The sequence below is a fragment of the Plecotus auritus genome (genome assembly GCF_963455305.1).
Source record: "Plecotus auritus genome assembly, chromosome: X".
NCBI lineage: Eukaryota > Metazoa > Chordata > Mammalia > Chiroptera > Vespertilionidae > Plecotus > Plecotus auritus.
The window spans coordinates 11366123-11382391 of NC_137784.1; the positions used below are offsets into that span (position 1 = coordinate 11366123).

General features: G+C 44.4%; 1 protein-coding gene across 2 annotated transcripts in view; it reads left to right on the top strand.

Annotated features, from left to right (window-relative positions):
* The first annotated feature begins 1008 nt into the window (after positions 1 to 1008).
* Positions 1009 to 16269, top strand: part of PPEF1 (protein phosphatase with EF-hand domain 1) — a 121696-nt gene continuing 106435 nt past the window's right edge. The window contains exons 1-5 of one of the 2 annotated variants that reach the window (XM_080652664.1): positions 1009 to 1185; positions 1862 to 2066; positions 5021 to 5074; positions 9311 to 9405; positions 11725 to 11820. The gene's annotated coding sequence lies outside the window, so the exon portion shown is untranslated. The remainder of the gene's footprint in view (positions 1186 to 1861; positions 2067 to 5020; positions 5075 to 9310; positions 9406 to 11724; positions 11821 to 16269) is intronic. The other variant, XM_080652662.1, reaches the window with a different exon arrangement.

A 16269-nucleotide genomic window follows, 5' to 3' on the forward strand; every position in this document is an offset into this window, starting at 1 on the left:
AAAAGGAACTAGAGAAGCGTTGTTCAATCAGTGTTTATTGGGTGTCTACAAGCCTGACATTCATTCTGTGCTGTATATGGATTCATTAAACAGACGAAGGTCTATTCAACAAACTCCACTGTTGTATTAAAAAGAAAAGGACTGTAAAGGAGACATATGTAGCACTTTAAACAAGAAATGAACTGTTTTATTAATTTTTTAAAATAGAAAAGGACTGTTTTCCCTACTCTGAATTTAAAGTTTAATGAAAACTTTAAATAATAATAATTATTATTTAATCAATAATAATTTGATAAACAATAATTACTCAAGACAGAATAATTATTATTAATCATTAATAAATAATAATAAGTAATAACCCTACAATAATTGAACAGCAATCAAAGAGCTGGCGTATTGCCATATTTTATTTGGAGGCTTTGGGCAGGGAAAGGGCCGCGCTGGATGGTGTTGCTTCGCCCCAGTTCTAGATTTTTCAGGCCGCCCTGAAGTAGCGGAGGGAAGATGGGAGTAGGGTCCTGGGGGGCCGCGGTGTGCTCCGAGACTACAACATTGCCGGACCCCCATCTCTGCTGTTTTTCAGTTGAGGCGATGGCGGCCGGGAATGGAGGAGCCGGGTATCTTTCATTACGCTTCTGTGATAAAAGCATTCTAAAAATTAAAGAAATAAAATGAAAGTTTGTTTAAAAGGAGAAAGGAAAGTACACGGTTTTGTTTTCTGTTTTCATCTGGACAACTCAAGGCACGCTAAAAGTGAAAATGAAAACTAGGGCGTCTCAGGATGGTTCCACTGGGGCTCGAACCCAGGACCTTCTGCGTGTAAAGCAGACGTGATAACCACTACACTATGGAACCTCCATGCAGAGCGCTCCCATCGTTTGTTTACTTATAGTCTTCCGTCAGAAACCGCGCCCTGCTGGAACCCCGCCTTTCCGCCGTAACTCCACCCCCCGAGGTGGCCCCGCCCCCTCCCAAGAACCCGCGTTCGCGGTGGGGCGGAGCTCACGCTCCTACGTAGAGGCCGCTGGTGGTCTCCGCGTGCCAGATTGCTCTCCCTGCGACCAGGTGTCCCTCTGTCCTTCCCCCCCCACTCCCCCGCTCAGCCGCGGTGTTTGTGAGGCGGTCTCGGCGGGCTGAAGCGGACCACAGCCGGGGCACAGCCCCTAGGGCAGCTTCCCTCAGCTGGTGAGGGGCCCGCACTTTCCTCATTTTCCCCACGGGCACACTGAGCCGCTTCTGGCGGTTTGAAGGGCGGACAGGAGCGCTACTAGAGCCAAAGATTCAGGCAGCGTGGGGCGTGGGGCGTGGGGTGTGGGGTGGGCTAAGGGCGGGGGTCACTTTTATGTAGGCGTTTATTTTGCCAGGGTTGGGAAAGGCCGCTGGGGAGTCGGCCTCTTGCCCCAGAAGGTAGGCTCTTACTGCTCCCCTGACCTTTCCACAGCCTTCTCCCTAGAGGGGCTAAACATTGCAGGACTTTTGTTTGCTCTTGGCTGGGGTAGGGTTGGGGTAGTGGTGTAGACAAGCCACCCCTTTATGGCTGGGTTAGGGCGGGGGGTGGGGAGTGAAGCAGGAGCAGACGCAACATTTGAGGGACCCAATGCAAAATAAAAAGTGCCAGGCCTTTTGTTCGCGTTATTAAGAATTCCAAAACGATGACCTCAGAGCACTAAACCCTTGAACCTGGCACTGTGGTTCCAGGACCATGGTCCCTATAAGGTGCTGGGACCCTCCATTACAAAGGGCGCCTGCATGGTTTCCTTCTTGCTTTTCATTGTCAGTGCCATTTATTCATACCTTCCTCTCCCCCCTCCCTTCTCTCCCCCGACCTGTGCCTCTGGCCGGATCTCTGTCACCATCCTAGGATTGCTTGCCATCCTCAAGCTTGAAAACCACGTAAAACCATATCTTTTAAGTGCTGAGTGGGACATGGCTGAAGGCTGCGGCTGTCCTTTACACTGGAGTTTTCCTCCGAAGCTACCAGAATGATGGAGAAATGATACTGATTGCATGAAAACAACCCATTCAGACAACTCCTGTCTTCCTGGGAAGGCCCCTGAAAGAAACAGGTGTGTGGAAGGTGCACTAATCTGGGGACATGATTTGGATTGTAGTCCTGTCTTGGCTACTTACTAGCTGTGTCCTCTTGAACTATAGTCAGTTCACCTCGCAAGCCTTCGTGTCCTCCTATATGAAATGCATGGGTTGGACTAGACACCCCCCCCCAACCCCAGTTTCCCCTCTGGGTCTAAATGTTATCCCAACTTTCCAGGTGCGAAAATGGAGGTAGTTATCTGCCATGTCAGTTTTTGCACAGAAATAGAGGCAGGCCTGCAGTTAGTGCTTGGGTGACAAGGTTCCTAAGATTTACTTCTCCCACTCTACTTGATTCCTTTTTTTACCTCTGTTAGAGAGTGGGAATTTTTTTTTAAAATATATTTCTTTATTGACTTCAGAGAGGAAGAGAGAGTGATAGAGAGATAGAAACATCAATGATGAGAGAGAATCATTGATTGGCTGCCTCCTGCACACCCCCTACTGGGGATTGTGACCACAACCAGGGTACATGCCCTTGGCCGGAATCGAACCTAGGACCCTTCAGTCTGCAGGCTGACGCTCTATCCATTGAGCCAAACCGGCTAGGGCAAGAGTGGGAATTTTTGAGCATGCTTCCTCCTAGTGAGAAGGCTAACCCCTTCATGTGACTGATAAAGAGATCAGCTCAAAATCCTTTGTCTCCCCCTCCCTTATTTATATATCTTAAGATGCCTCTAATTTTAAAGTCACTCTTTTGGGGCTACGTAACTGAACAGAACAATTTGGCTACTCCTCACTCCTACAGAAGCCCACTTAAAAGAAAATGTCTTGATAGCAGTGTCTAGCCAGTGGTAATTGGTGACAGAAATGAAATTGGCTATTCCCTCCACTTCCCTGACACTTAATGTCTTCTTTAGATTTATAAGTGGATTCAACTGTGCACACAATGGGGCTTGTCTCTAAGCTTGATGGGAAGGTTTTAGGAGTGGTGCAGATACCAGGTTCCTATGTCCAGGTTCCTACCCTGGAATATTAATCGCTGGACCCCTTCCAGAAGGCCTTTCTGTTAGGCCAGGCGTCCTCAAAACTACGGCCCACGGGCCACATGCGGCCCGCCGAGGACATTTATCCGGCCCGCCGGGTGCTGCTGCCTGTCCTGCTTAGCCGACTCGTCCCGGGTCCGCAGTGCGCATAGGAATTTGTTCATAGTTTTTTTTAAACTATAGTCCGGCCCTCCAACGGTCTGAGGGACAGTGAACTGGCCCCCTGTTTAAAAAGTTTGAGGACCCCTGTTTAGGCCTTCTGAGAGGACTCTGGAGCACTTGGTGCTTAGGTGGTCAGCCATGAGATGACTATGAGCGCACAGCCACCAGCAGAGGATGACTTCATAAAAGCTCCGTGTTTCCTCCTAGCCCAGTGGTCGGCAAACTCATCAGTCAACAGAGCCAAGTATCAACAGGACAACGATTGAAATTTCTTTGGAGAGCCAAATTTTTTAAACTTAAACTTCTTTTAACGCCACTTCTTCAAAATAGACTCGCCCAGGCCGTGGTATTTTGTGGAAGAGCCACACTCACTGGGCCAAAGAGCCGCCTGTGGCTGCGAGCCTCAATTTGCCGACCACTGGTCTAGCCCATGAGCCATAATGACCCTGGGATGCTCAGTAATAAGTATGTCGCACCTGTTTCCAAACCCCTATAGTTCAAAACAAGGCTTCTGAGAATTGGGTCTATAATTCCACTCACCAGTTGTGTTTTTGGTTTGTGTCTCTAGGGCAGCCGTGGGCAAACTACGGCCCGCGGGCCGGATCTGGCCCGTTCGGCTGTTCTATCCGGCCCGCGGAGCCGAAAGAGCGGAGGATTCTCTTGCTCTCCCCTCCGCTCCTTCACCAGCAGCAGTGTTAACATGGCAACGTCGGGAAACACGGCCGCAGCTCCTTCTTCTGAGTGGGCGGGTTTATATCCCCCATTCAGTAGAAGGAACAACCTCTCCATCTTCCAGAGGCTCCTTGTAATGCCCGCAGACGCGTCCCCCGACATCACCCCGGGAATGCATAGACACAGTATCGTGGTGATGTAGGGAGACACGCCCCTGGAGAGCACAGTATCAGAGCATTAGCTAAAAAGGAGACCAACAACACTGTTCCCACTGAAGTTGGTGTTTTAAAGACCAAAAACCTTTCAACCCAGTCTACATGGCCATCTACATCTACGTCCCGGGCATAATTTGGAAGTTGCACTAAAGAAAATGTTTAATTTACTGTTTACACATTTTGTTCTTTTCTATTTGTTTTAGTTTTAAATTATTTTATTATATTTAAGTTTAATTTGAAAGGCTTTTGTACCTTTCCTTTGTTAGGCAATTTTATTTTGCCTTTGCCATCTTCAATATAAGGTATGTTATTGTGCTATGATTCCTCCATTTTTTTGAAGTTTCAAATTATAATAGTGTTTACATTCTTCTTGTTAAAATGTTTGAAATGAATAAAACTATTGAAATAAAAAAAAAGACCGTACCCTTTTATGTAATGATGTTTACTTTGAATTTATATTAGTTCACACCAACACTCCATCCATGCTTTTGTTCCGGCCCTCCGGTCCAGTTTAAGAACCCATTGTGGCCCTCGAGTCAAAAAGTTTGTCCACCCCTGCTCTAGGGAGTGCTTTGCTCTTCCTTCAGCTTCCTTCCTGCCCTTGCTCTAAGGGTGGGTTCGCCAAGCGCAAGCTTTGATCAGGTTCCCACATGTATACTCCGCGTAGAAAAGAAGCTGGCGCACCTCTGAGGCATGCGACGCAGGGTTCTGCCTTGAGTGAAAAACTCCTCTCGCTTTTCTCCGTTTTGACAGGGACGGGGACTTTTGTTCCACTCCCTGCTGCTGTCAAGGTGTAGTCACAGTCTCCGTAACTAGTGAAGTACAACATGGTTGACAGCGCACTTTCGTATACATTCCTGCGAGGTAACCGTAGTAAATGTTACTGTTTTCCAGCTGAAGAAGTTGAAGCCGAAGATACTGAATGCCTTGTCTGAGACCATTCTGCTGGTGAGTGGCAGGGCTGGGCTCATACTCACTCTTCTGATACCTAAGTGATTTCAGGAGGCCTCTGTCCACAAAGGCTACATATTTTTCCCATAAGAGTGCCATGGTCTTCTGTAATATTTTGTATGCATGCCAGTGAGGAAATGGATACTTTTTCTTTTTTCTTTTTTTGTAATTTTAAATGAAATCCACAAAAGCAGGAACCAAGAACCTGCGGAAACAGCTATTGATTTTCACATTGAAACCACCAGAGTCATGGACAGTGCTTCAGATGGCCACAGCTTTGCCGGGCACTTCAGTATGTTCAGTTGGATTTGTGAGACCTGTCACCCCCAGGTGATGCCCATGATCATCTCAACAAGTATAAGACAAACACATAAAGCAGTAAATGAAGACTAGAAGTCACTTCAAGGTTTTTGAGTTCTTTGATTTCTCCTCTGTTCAGTGTGGCTCCCCCAGTGTTTGGCTTCACTGATGGAGGGAAACTCAGCCAAATGGACTGCAGTCCCAAACACTGACCTGATTTATTTATTTATTTATTTATATATTTTATTGATTTTTTTTTTAACAGAGAGGAAGAGAGAGGGATAGAAAGTTAGAAACATCGATGAGAGAGAGACATCCATCAGCTGCCTCCTGCACGCCCCCTACTGGGGATGTGCCCACAACCCAGGTACATGCCCTTGACCGGAATCGAACCTGGGACCCTTCAGTCCGCAGGCCGACGCTCTATCCCAGCCGTGGGCAAACTAGGGCCCGCGGGCCGAATCCGGCCCGTTCGGCTGTTCTATCCGGCCCATGGAACCGAAAGAGTGGAGGGTTCTCTTGCTCTTCCCTCCATTCCTTTACTTTGAATTTATATTAGTTCACACAAACATTCCATCCATGCTTTTGTTCCGGCCCTCCGGTCCAGTTTAAGAACCCATTGTGGCCCTTGAGTCAAAAACTTTGCCCACCCCTGCTCTATCCACTGAGCCAAACCAGTTAGGGCAACACTGACCTGATTTAAAAAGCTCAGTGGACTTGGTGTCATTTAGAAACAATTGTACTATGTCTTCCAATGAGTACTGAAGTATTTATTAAGTAAGCGAGTCATTACCTTGGTATAATAGACTTCACCTTATTTTTTCCCCTTTTTTGGGCGCATCACGTTCAAAATGTTTGGAACTTTTTGCTCACTTACCTTTTCATAGTTGCTTACCATAAGTCCCTCTGTCTTCTTACCCTGCTCAAGTTCTGTGGTCATTTTTATCACTTGTTTGCCTTTTTTGTTGCTTGTGGCAAGATCACGATCTGCTGAATTCAACTCTCTCCCTGCCACTCCACCTCTGAATGTGGCCCCAGGAAGAATACACATTCAGGCCGACAGGCTTCATATTAAATTCTTGACTACTTACCTCAAGTGAGCCCTTGATGCGGCCCAGAATCATGTCCACGTCCCCTGTCCATTCATTGTCCACCTTTCCTAAAGGACAGTTTTCATGTCTTCTCTCCCTAAACTTCTTGAACCTTCTTCACCAATCTCACAGCCGATGAACTTGCTTCCCATTTCAGTGAAGAAATGGAAGCAGTCAGAAGAGAGCTTCCACAAGTACCCCCCACATCTGCCCACCTACCTACATCTGTGCCCTCAGAGATCTAGACACGGGCTCTTCCTCTAGATCAGGGTTTCTCGACCACAGCCCTATTGACTTTGGGACTGGATAATTCTTGGTTGTGGGGAACTGTTCTGTGTACTGTAGAATGTTTCAGAGTATCCCTGGCCTCTACTCACTGGATGCCCACAGCATCCCTTCCTTAGTCCTGACAACTCAATATATCTCCTGGAGGAACAAAATCTTGGGGGCTGTTGACAGTATCTGCAGACACTTTTGGTTGCCATGACTGGCAGAGGGATTGGGGTGCTATTGGCGTCTAGAGGGTAGAGACCAGGGATGCGGCAAAACATCCTGTATTGCACAGGGCAGCACTCACAACAGATTACCTGGTCCCAAATGTCGATAGTGCCATGGTTGAAAAACCCCATCCTAGATGAATAGTCTGCATTCCTATTGAAACCCAGACCTCCACCTGCTCCTCCAGGAGTTGGAGGAGCCATGGCATGTAACACACATACCATTTTTTTTAATTTTAATAAATCTTTATTCAGATTATTACAATTGTTTCTCCTTTTTCCCCCCGTAGCTCCCCTCCACCCAGTTCCCACCCCACCTTCTGCCCTTACCTCCCCGCCACTGTCCTCATCCATAGGTGTATGATTTTTGTCCAGTCTCTTCATGAACCCCCCATACCCCTTCCCCCCTGAGAATTATCAGTCCACTCCCTTTCTATGCCCCTGATTCTATTATATTCACCAGATTATTCTGTTCCTCAGGTTTTTAATTCACTTGATTTTTATGTTCACTTGTTGATAGATATGTATTTGTTGTTCATAATTTTTGTCTTTACTTTTTTCTTCTTCCTCTTCTTTAAGAATACCTTTCAGTGTTTCATATAATACTGGTTTGGTGGTGATGAACTCCTTTAGCTTTTTCTTATCTGTGAAGCTCTTTATCTGCCCTTCAATTCTGAATGATAGCTTTGCTGGGTAGCGTAATCTTGGTTGTAGGTTCTTGCTATTCATCACATTGAAAATTTCTTGCCACTCCCATCTGGCCTGCATAGTTTCTGTTGAGAAATCAGCTGACAGTCGTATGGGTGCTCCCTTGTAGGTAACTAACTGTTTTTCTCTTGCTGCTTTTAATATTCTCTCTTTGTCTTTTGCTCTTGGCATTTTAATTATGATGTGTCTTGGTGTGGTCCTCTTTGGATTCCTTTTGTTTGGGGTTCAACACACATACCATTTTGACAGTAGGTTTAATCTGCACACCAGCTACTGAGGAATTGCCCGGTGTTCCAGTCCCCTGATTGAAGTTTATTATCACATTTCTTCAGTATGTCTAGAAGCACAGTGTTGGGCAGTGTGGGAGTTTTACAGAGACATATATGATATGGCCCCATCTTAGGCATTTGAAGAACATTAATTAACCCAAAGGGCTATTTTGTTCCAAGATATTAATGGATGATAATCATTGCATGTAGTTTTCCTAACTTAGGATATTATTGGATTTTAATTAGATCCTATCTCCTCTCAAAGAAGAAACTCAAAAGTGGAGAAGGCAGAGGGGAGTGGGGCCACAGTAATATGCAGAAACCTGTCTTAATAGTAAAGATGGCCTCATGTGGCATTCCTCTCAGTAACAGCTATCTATAATCCCCCAAATCACCCCCAACACGTTCGATGAGCTTAGATTTGATAGAGATAGCCATTCAGGAGATAAAGAGATCAGCTCAAAATCCTTTGTCTCCCCCTCCCTTATTTATATATCTTAAGATGCCTCTAATTTTAAAGTCACTCTTCTGGGGCTACGTAACTGAACACAGAACAATTTGGCTACTCCTCACTCTTACAGAACCCCACTTAAAAGAAAATGTCTGATAGCAGTGTCTAGCCAGTGGTAATTGGTGACAGAAATGAAATTGGCTATTCCCTCCACTCCCCTGACACTTAATGTCTTCTTTAGATTTATAAGTGGATTCAACTGTGCACACAATGGGGCTTGCCTCTAAGCTTGATGGGAAGGTTTTAGGAGTGGTGCAGATATTAAACAAAAATCATATAGTATATATTTTTTAGTGATTTTAAGTATTCATGATTTTTGGGATACAATTAGGGTATAGTCTGAAGGCTATATGTAATAATAAAACCAAACTAATTAGTAGGTTAACTCAGAGGCTGCAGGCAAGTAGCTTTCCTCTGCTAAATCTTGTTAAAATGAAGTGGATTCTATTTTGTACAGAATGAGCAGGCTGCCATGACAACTGACTGTGAATATTATTTCAGTATTAGTCATACGTTTCCAGTGTCTGACTCTGGGTCCAACGTTTATTCTAAAACCCAGATGCACATCTATTCTTAAAGGAGTTCTCCTGGACGTATTTACAAAAAAAACAGAAACAAAACACTTTCAACTGCCTGGGTTGTTTTCTTTTGGGAATAGCTATTTGAATGAATTTACACAATTGCAAATTGTAGATTTTATTGCTGTTCTTTTCCTTTGGAGAGGTGATTTGGGTATGAATTTATATTGTACTTGATTATAGAGTTGATTAAATAGACACACTAGACCAGAGTTTGGAAAGTTCCCCTCTAGGTATGTAATCTTTATGTTAAATTCTTTTTTTTTTTTCATCTAACAGTTTCAGAAGGAATCTGAGGTTGCAAGTGAGAAGATTCAGCCCAAACTGAGTAGGCAAAACCGATCTCAAATGAATCTGACTTGAAAATTCTGAAGGTAAAATTTCATCCAGTGTTTTACGATGGAGGGCCCCAGCTCTGTTTCTTTGCCTTTCCCTTGGTCTGACCTTCTCCATGTATCAGCTGCACCCCCCAGACTGGCTCTCCTCATGGTGATAGCCTTGCTCAGAGCACAACATTTGGGGGAGAAGAGTGAGTTTGTGTCCCAGCGCTTTCTCCAAAGCCCTGAGATTTGCTCTTAGTGCCCGTCTTTGGCTACATGTTCACGCAAACACTCCCTTGTGCCAGAAGACAGTGTGCTAACTGCCGTAGGTCACACCCATGACCTTCCAATGTATAGGACAACACTCCAACTGAGCAAAGGGAGTTTATTTTTATCTCACACACTATAAAATCCAGAGCTTCATTCATAATATGAAAGTGTTCATTACAAATAGCTCTTATTCTACCTGTTTAAGTAAAAGAGTCATTAAACATATAGACATTTCCTGGCTTTAGTTACATCAGGTTAATTTATATTACGTTTCCTTTAGACTGCTCTGTAAATCAGACTTTTCACTAAGTGAGAATGACAGTCCACCTTCCTGAGATAGGTTAGTGAAGTTTCACTACATTACTGATACCTCAGATTGCTTATAATTGTTATTTCTCTCATTCGTTCCAAATATTTGAAATTGTTAGCTTATGGCATTGTTTTAATTATATATCACAACATCCTTTCATTCTTGTGATACTACTGAATTGACCAAAAACATCACAATAACATTGGAGAATATAGTTTTACTTTAATAGTCATGAAAGGGTGGGTTGTTAAAGGAGTAGAGATTTAAACAAATAAAAATCATACTGTGTTATAGAGTAGCGCTGCTCAAAGTATACTTCCTTATCACTTGGGAGCTTAATAGAAATACAGATTCATGAGCACCACTCCAGGCCTACCTAATCAGAACCTCTAAGTGGATGGGCCTAATAATCTAATCTATGTTTTAACAAGACCCCCAGGTGGCTTATCAACACATTAAAGTTTGAGAAGCACTGTTTTAGAGAGTTTTATGGAAATGAGAATCACAGATTGTGTACTCTTTGGAATATTGGTGAAAATACTAACTTTAGCTTTAGTAAACTAAGACCTATATATTCAGGCTTGGATTTCCTTTGAAAGTCTTCAGGTCATGGAGTCCACTAATCTACTCCAGGTCACTGAGCTTTAACTCAACGTCTAAGCTTGACCCTATCCCCCTATCAACACCTTCACATAATTAATCCGTGTTCATCTTGCAGATGTCAGTACAAAGGTTATTTCCTCAGAGAAGCCTTTTTGCTTTACCTTCTGATTCACTCTCATGATACACTTAACTTCTCTACAAATTTATATTTATTTTTATAATAATTTAAAAATATTTTTATTGGTTTCAGAGAGGGAGACGAAGAGAGAGAGAGAGAGAGAAAAACACATAAATGATGAGAGAGAATCATTGATAGGCTGCCTCCTGCACGCCCCCCACTGGGGATCAAGCCCACAATCTGAGCATGTGCCCTGACCAGGAATACAACCAGCAACTCCTGGTTCATAGGTCAACGCTCAACCACAGAGCCACACCGGACAAGGTATTTTTATAATTATTTGATGACTGTTTACTTCCCTCACTAGGCTATAAACTTCATGAGGGAAGAGGCCTTGTCAGTTCTGTTAACTGGTATATCCCCCAGGGTCTAGAACAGTGTTGGGCACACAATAGATGCTTGACAAATATTTGTTGAATGAATATATGAATGAAACCAAGACAAGAATAAGTGTTCTTAAAATTTTCTAGCTCTGGCTGGTGTGGCTCAGTTGGAGCATCATCCCGTGTACTGGAAGATTGCAGGTTCCGTCCCTGTTTGGGTCGTGCAGGAGGCAACTGATTGGTGTATCTCTTTCACGTTGATGTCTCTCTCTCTCTCCCTCCCTCCTCTCTAAAATTGATTTTTTAAAAAAAGAAAATTCCCTAAAACTTTTCCAAAGGCTTCACCTTCACCATAAGCTATTAGTCATTTGAGACTATAGTAGCAAGGTTTTTGAAAATAAAGCCATAGATCTTTCCCAGGTCTTATTTAGCTAATAATTTCAACATTTTCCCAAGAAACCAACTGTTCTTTAGATTTTATGTTTATGAATACAAAAATGGTTGACGGGGTTAATGATGGCAAAAAGAAAGGTTGAAGGACCTTGTACCTGCCTTTTCAATAAGTGGTTTTTGTATGCAGGTTGTGTTGTTCACATTATGTTGGCAGGTGATGATGTCATAATTGCATCTGACATCAAGGGGTTGTCATGGCAACCTACTGAAGAATTACTGTATAATCATCTGTGCAGTTAAGTCTCAGTCCTCCTCAAGTAACACCTATGAGCAAGAGGATGGATTGAGTCCTGAGCCTCCAGCCCAGGCTGAAAGATACACCAACCACCCAAGTAAGTATTTAAGAGTGTGGAACTGTTATAATGTGGAAGGATAGGAACTTTTAAAGGAGAAGATGAATTGAATGAAATCTGGGTAGTCATGGAAACGTTTTAAAGTTAAGCTTCCTGTGTTTAGTTGTTTGGCCAACTCTTGTGGGCTTTATGTTTTGTGTATGGAGTTTATTGTACTTTAATATCTATATATATAAAAGCCTAAGCGACCATCCGACCATCTGACTGTCTACTTGGCAGCTACAGTTCTCAGATGATGCACCCGGAACCAGAGAGGAAGGAGCCCAATTCTGGGGGGTGTTACCCAAGAACCTCCCTCTCGCAATCCGGGACCCCTCGGGGGGATGTTGGAGAGCCGATTTCAGCCCGATCCCCGCAGGGTAGTCCCAGGGACCCCACCAGTGCACAAATCCATGCACCAGGCCTCTAGTATATTATATTGGAGCTATCTTTATAGGGTTGAATTGGGTAACTTTGTTATAATGGAAAGAGTACTGGCCATCCAGTCATAAGACTATGACATTTGGGAGCACCTAACACCTCCTGTGAAATGGAGGGCCTGCCCTGGCAAGTGTGTTCAGTTGGTTGGAGCATCGTCCCATATACTGAAAGGTTGGCGGGTTTGATCCCCAATCAGGGCACATACCTGGGTGGCAGGTTCAATCCCTGGTCGGGGCACATATGGAAGGCATCCACTTTATGTTCTCTCTCACAATGATATTTCTCTCTATCTCAAATCAATAAGCATATTATTGGGAGGATTAAAAAACAAAAAATGGAGGGTCTTTCTGAACAAGTCCCGAGGGCCATGGTATCTTGCCACATCATAGGCTCACCTATTATGGAGCTTTGGTTCAAGAACCTCATAGTGGTCTTGCAAGGGGAAATCCATCATCTGTGCCTAGATAGTTTCGCCCAATTCCCAGTGCTTGGACATGACAGGGAGTTGTGTAAAAGTATATTTTGTTGTTTGACTTTTGCCTTGGAATGGCAGATTAGAGCCCCCACAAAAGGAAAATCAGAATTACCATTGTTCTGCTATTGACTTATGCTAGATATCAAACTGAGATACTGCAAAACAGGAGCACATGCAAGCTAGAAGGGACAGATTGTGGCAATATTTAAAAATATCACAACTCTCTAAATAAGAAGCTGCTCTGGTAAGTGGATTTGGAATTCAGACAAAATACCCATAACACTGAAAATCTGAATTGTACATTGCCAAGGTAAATTACTTCTATGCAGTAATTATAGAAGATATGTTGGATTATATGTTAATACCTATCTTCCTTGGTATACAGACATCCCTCTTCCTTTCCAGATTGTTCCTTTGTTCGCTCCTTAATGTCTCTATTCCCCAGGGTTCTGCTTTTATCCCTGTTGCCTTCTTACTCTACAAGCTCACTCAGGCTATTTTATCTTCTCTAATCACTTCAACTATTACTGATACCCTGATGACCTCTTTAATCAAAAAGACCTGATTAATTTCCTGGGCTCTAAATGCCAGCTTCTCAAGCATATAGAACATTTCAACTTGTTCTTTTTCTCCACCATAAACACACTTGTCCCCCTTCATGTCCTACCCCTGTACCTGTTAATACTCTTCTGCAGTTAATGGTATCACCTAGACTGTAAATTGTAAGAGAGAAGGACCAGTGTTGTACCTCTAGCACCCAGCATAGTGTCTGGCACAAGGTAGACACCCAGTAAATAGTGATAAATAAGTGATGAATCCATTTATTATTCCAGACTATAAACCTTGGGATCATTCTTTTTTTTTTTTTAATCCTCACCCGAGGGTATGTTTTTACTGATTTTAGAAAGAGAGGAAGAGGGAGAGAGTGAGAAACATTGATGGACTGCCTCCTGTAGCACCCCAACCAGGGATCAACAGCAACCTGGCTTTGTGGCCAGACTAGAATGGAACCTGTACCTCCTAGTGCAGGGGATGATGCTCCAATCAATTGAGCCACATTGGCTAGGGGCTCTTTCTTTTTTTTTTTTTATCTTGGGGGGTTCTGGATCTTTTTTTTTTTTTAATCCCAGCCCTTTTTAAAATTGATTTTAGACAGAGAGGAATGAGAGAGAGAGAGGAGAGAGAGAGAGAGAGAGAAGAGAGAGAGAGAGAGAGAGAGGAGAGAGAGAGAGAAGAGAGAGAGAGAGAGAGAGAGAGAGAGAAGAGAAGAGAAGAGAAGAGAGAAGAGAAGAGAAGAGAAGAGAGAGAGAGAGAGAGAGAGAGAGAGAGAGAAGGAGAGAGAGAGAGAAGAGAGAGAGAGAGAGAGAAGAGAGAGAGAGAGAGAAACAGATCAGTTGCCTCCCGTAGGTGCCCAGACCAGGGATCAAACCCACAACCTGGGTATGTTTCCTGACCTGAAATTGAAATTGGCCTGCCACCTTTTGGGACTACACTCCAACCAACTGAGCCACCCAGCCAGGGCTGGAATAATTCTTGATACCTTCATCACTTTTGCTCCCTATATTCAGTCTGCGACCAGTGGCATTTTGTACCTAAAAGGCTTTTATATTTGGCCCCTCCTCTCCATTCCCACTGCCAGGGCTTAAATCAGCCCTTATATATCTATCTCCTAGATTGTGGCAGGAGCTTCCTCATTGGCCTTAAGGCTGGCTTTTTAATCACCATTTGACCCTCAGAGTCATCTTCCTAAAGTTTGGATCTAATCAAATTACTCTCAGGCTCCCCTTCACTCAAACAGAGCTTGCAATCTGGCAACCTCACACTGATCCATGGAGTTTATACAATGTTTTGAGAAAATGAGAATTACAGTATTTCATTGATTCTAAGATGCACATGTTTTTCACATTTAACATCTCTGAAATTGGAATCTGTCTGAAAATCAATGGAATGTCATAGTTTGGTGAGTGGCTTTTTTCTTTTTTATTGGTACATAAAATAGTGATGCACCTTATAATCGACGGCATCTTACATTTGCAGAAATATATTCATACTCACATTTAAAAATAGGAGGATTTTACATAAAAATATGTTTAGCTTCTCTTGAAAAATTACATCGGGCAACACGGCCAGGATTTCTGTATGGCAGCCTAAGAGGAGCTACCAGTAAGTAGCAGCTGTCTCATTTAGACAAAAACTCTCTAGAATGTCCCATCGTTTCCACCCAGGATGCTTTATTCATTTACTAGAGGCCCGGTGCACGAAATTCGTGCACGGGGGTGGGGGTGTCCCTCAGCCCAGCCTGCACCCTCTCCAATCTGGGACCCCCTCGAGGGATGTCCGATTGCCCGTTTAGGCCCGATCCTACCAGGCCTAAACGGGCAGTCGGACACCCCTCTCACAATCCAGGACTGCTGGCTCCCAACTGCTCGCCTGCCTGCCTTCCTGATTGCCCCTAACCGCTTCTGCCTGCCAGCCTGATCACCCCCTAACCACTCCCCTGACAGCCTGATTGATGCCTAACTGCTCTCCTGCCAGCCTGTTTGCCCCTAACTGCCCTCCCGTGCAGGCCTGGTCACCCCTAACTGCCCTCCCCTGCAGGCCTGGTCCCCCCCCAACTGCTCTCCCCTGCAGGGCCTGGGTCCCCCCCAACTGCCCTCCCCTGCAGGCCTGGTCACCCCTAACTGCCCTCCCCTGCAGGCCTGGTACCCCCCCAACTGCTCTCCCCTGCAGGCCTGGGTCCTCCCCAACTGCCCTTCACTTCAGGCCCGGTCACCCCCCAACTTCCATCCTCTGCTGGCCTGGTCACCCCTAACTGCCCTCCCCTGCAGGCTTGATCGCCCCTAACTGCCCTCCCCTTGCAGGCCTGGTCCCTCCCAACTCGCCCTCCCCTGCTGGCCACCTTGTGGTGGCCATCTTGTGTGCACATGGGGGCAGGATCTTTGACCACATGGGGGCAGCCATCTTGTGTGTTGGAGTGATGGTCAATCTGCATATTACTCTTTTATTAGATAGGAGGATATTATCTTCCCCAGTTCATGTAAGCATTTGTAATTGCATTCCCTGACTGACTGGTTAAACTCTGAATTCTTTGTTATGATTTACAAGAACAACCACAGGTACCAACCTACCTCTTCAGGTTCACATCCCCATCCTCCACTCTGTATTACCCTCTAGCCCCCAGTCTCAGGAAGCATTACTCAAATATAACATGCTCCCATGTTCCCTGGAATGCTTTGCTCACCTTTTAATCCCCTGTGAAACATTTCCTAACTTGCCCTGACCAAACTGATATAATTTTGGACTCCAATAGTAAGTGGCATATCTCTGGACCTACACTTTCGTTTTGAAATTATTGTGGACAGGCCTGTGTCCCTCATTACACTGTACCCTGGCAGGGAAATGAACCAGAGCTCATTCATCTTTGCATCCCTGCCTCGTAGCTGGAACATGCTCAGTAAGTATCTGTTGAGGGCAAGTGTTTTCCTTAGTGTTCATAATTTACAGCAGAAAGCACTGCTTCTGGCTGTGATTTA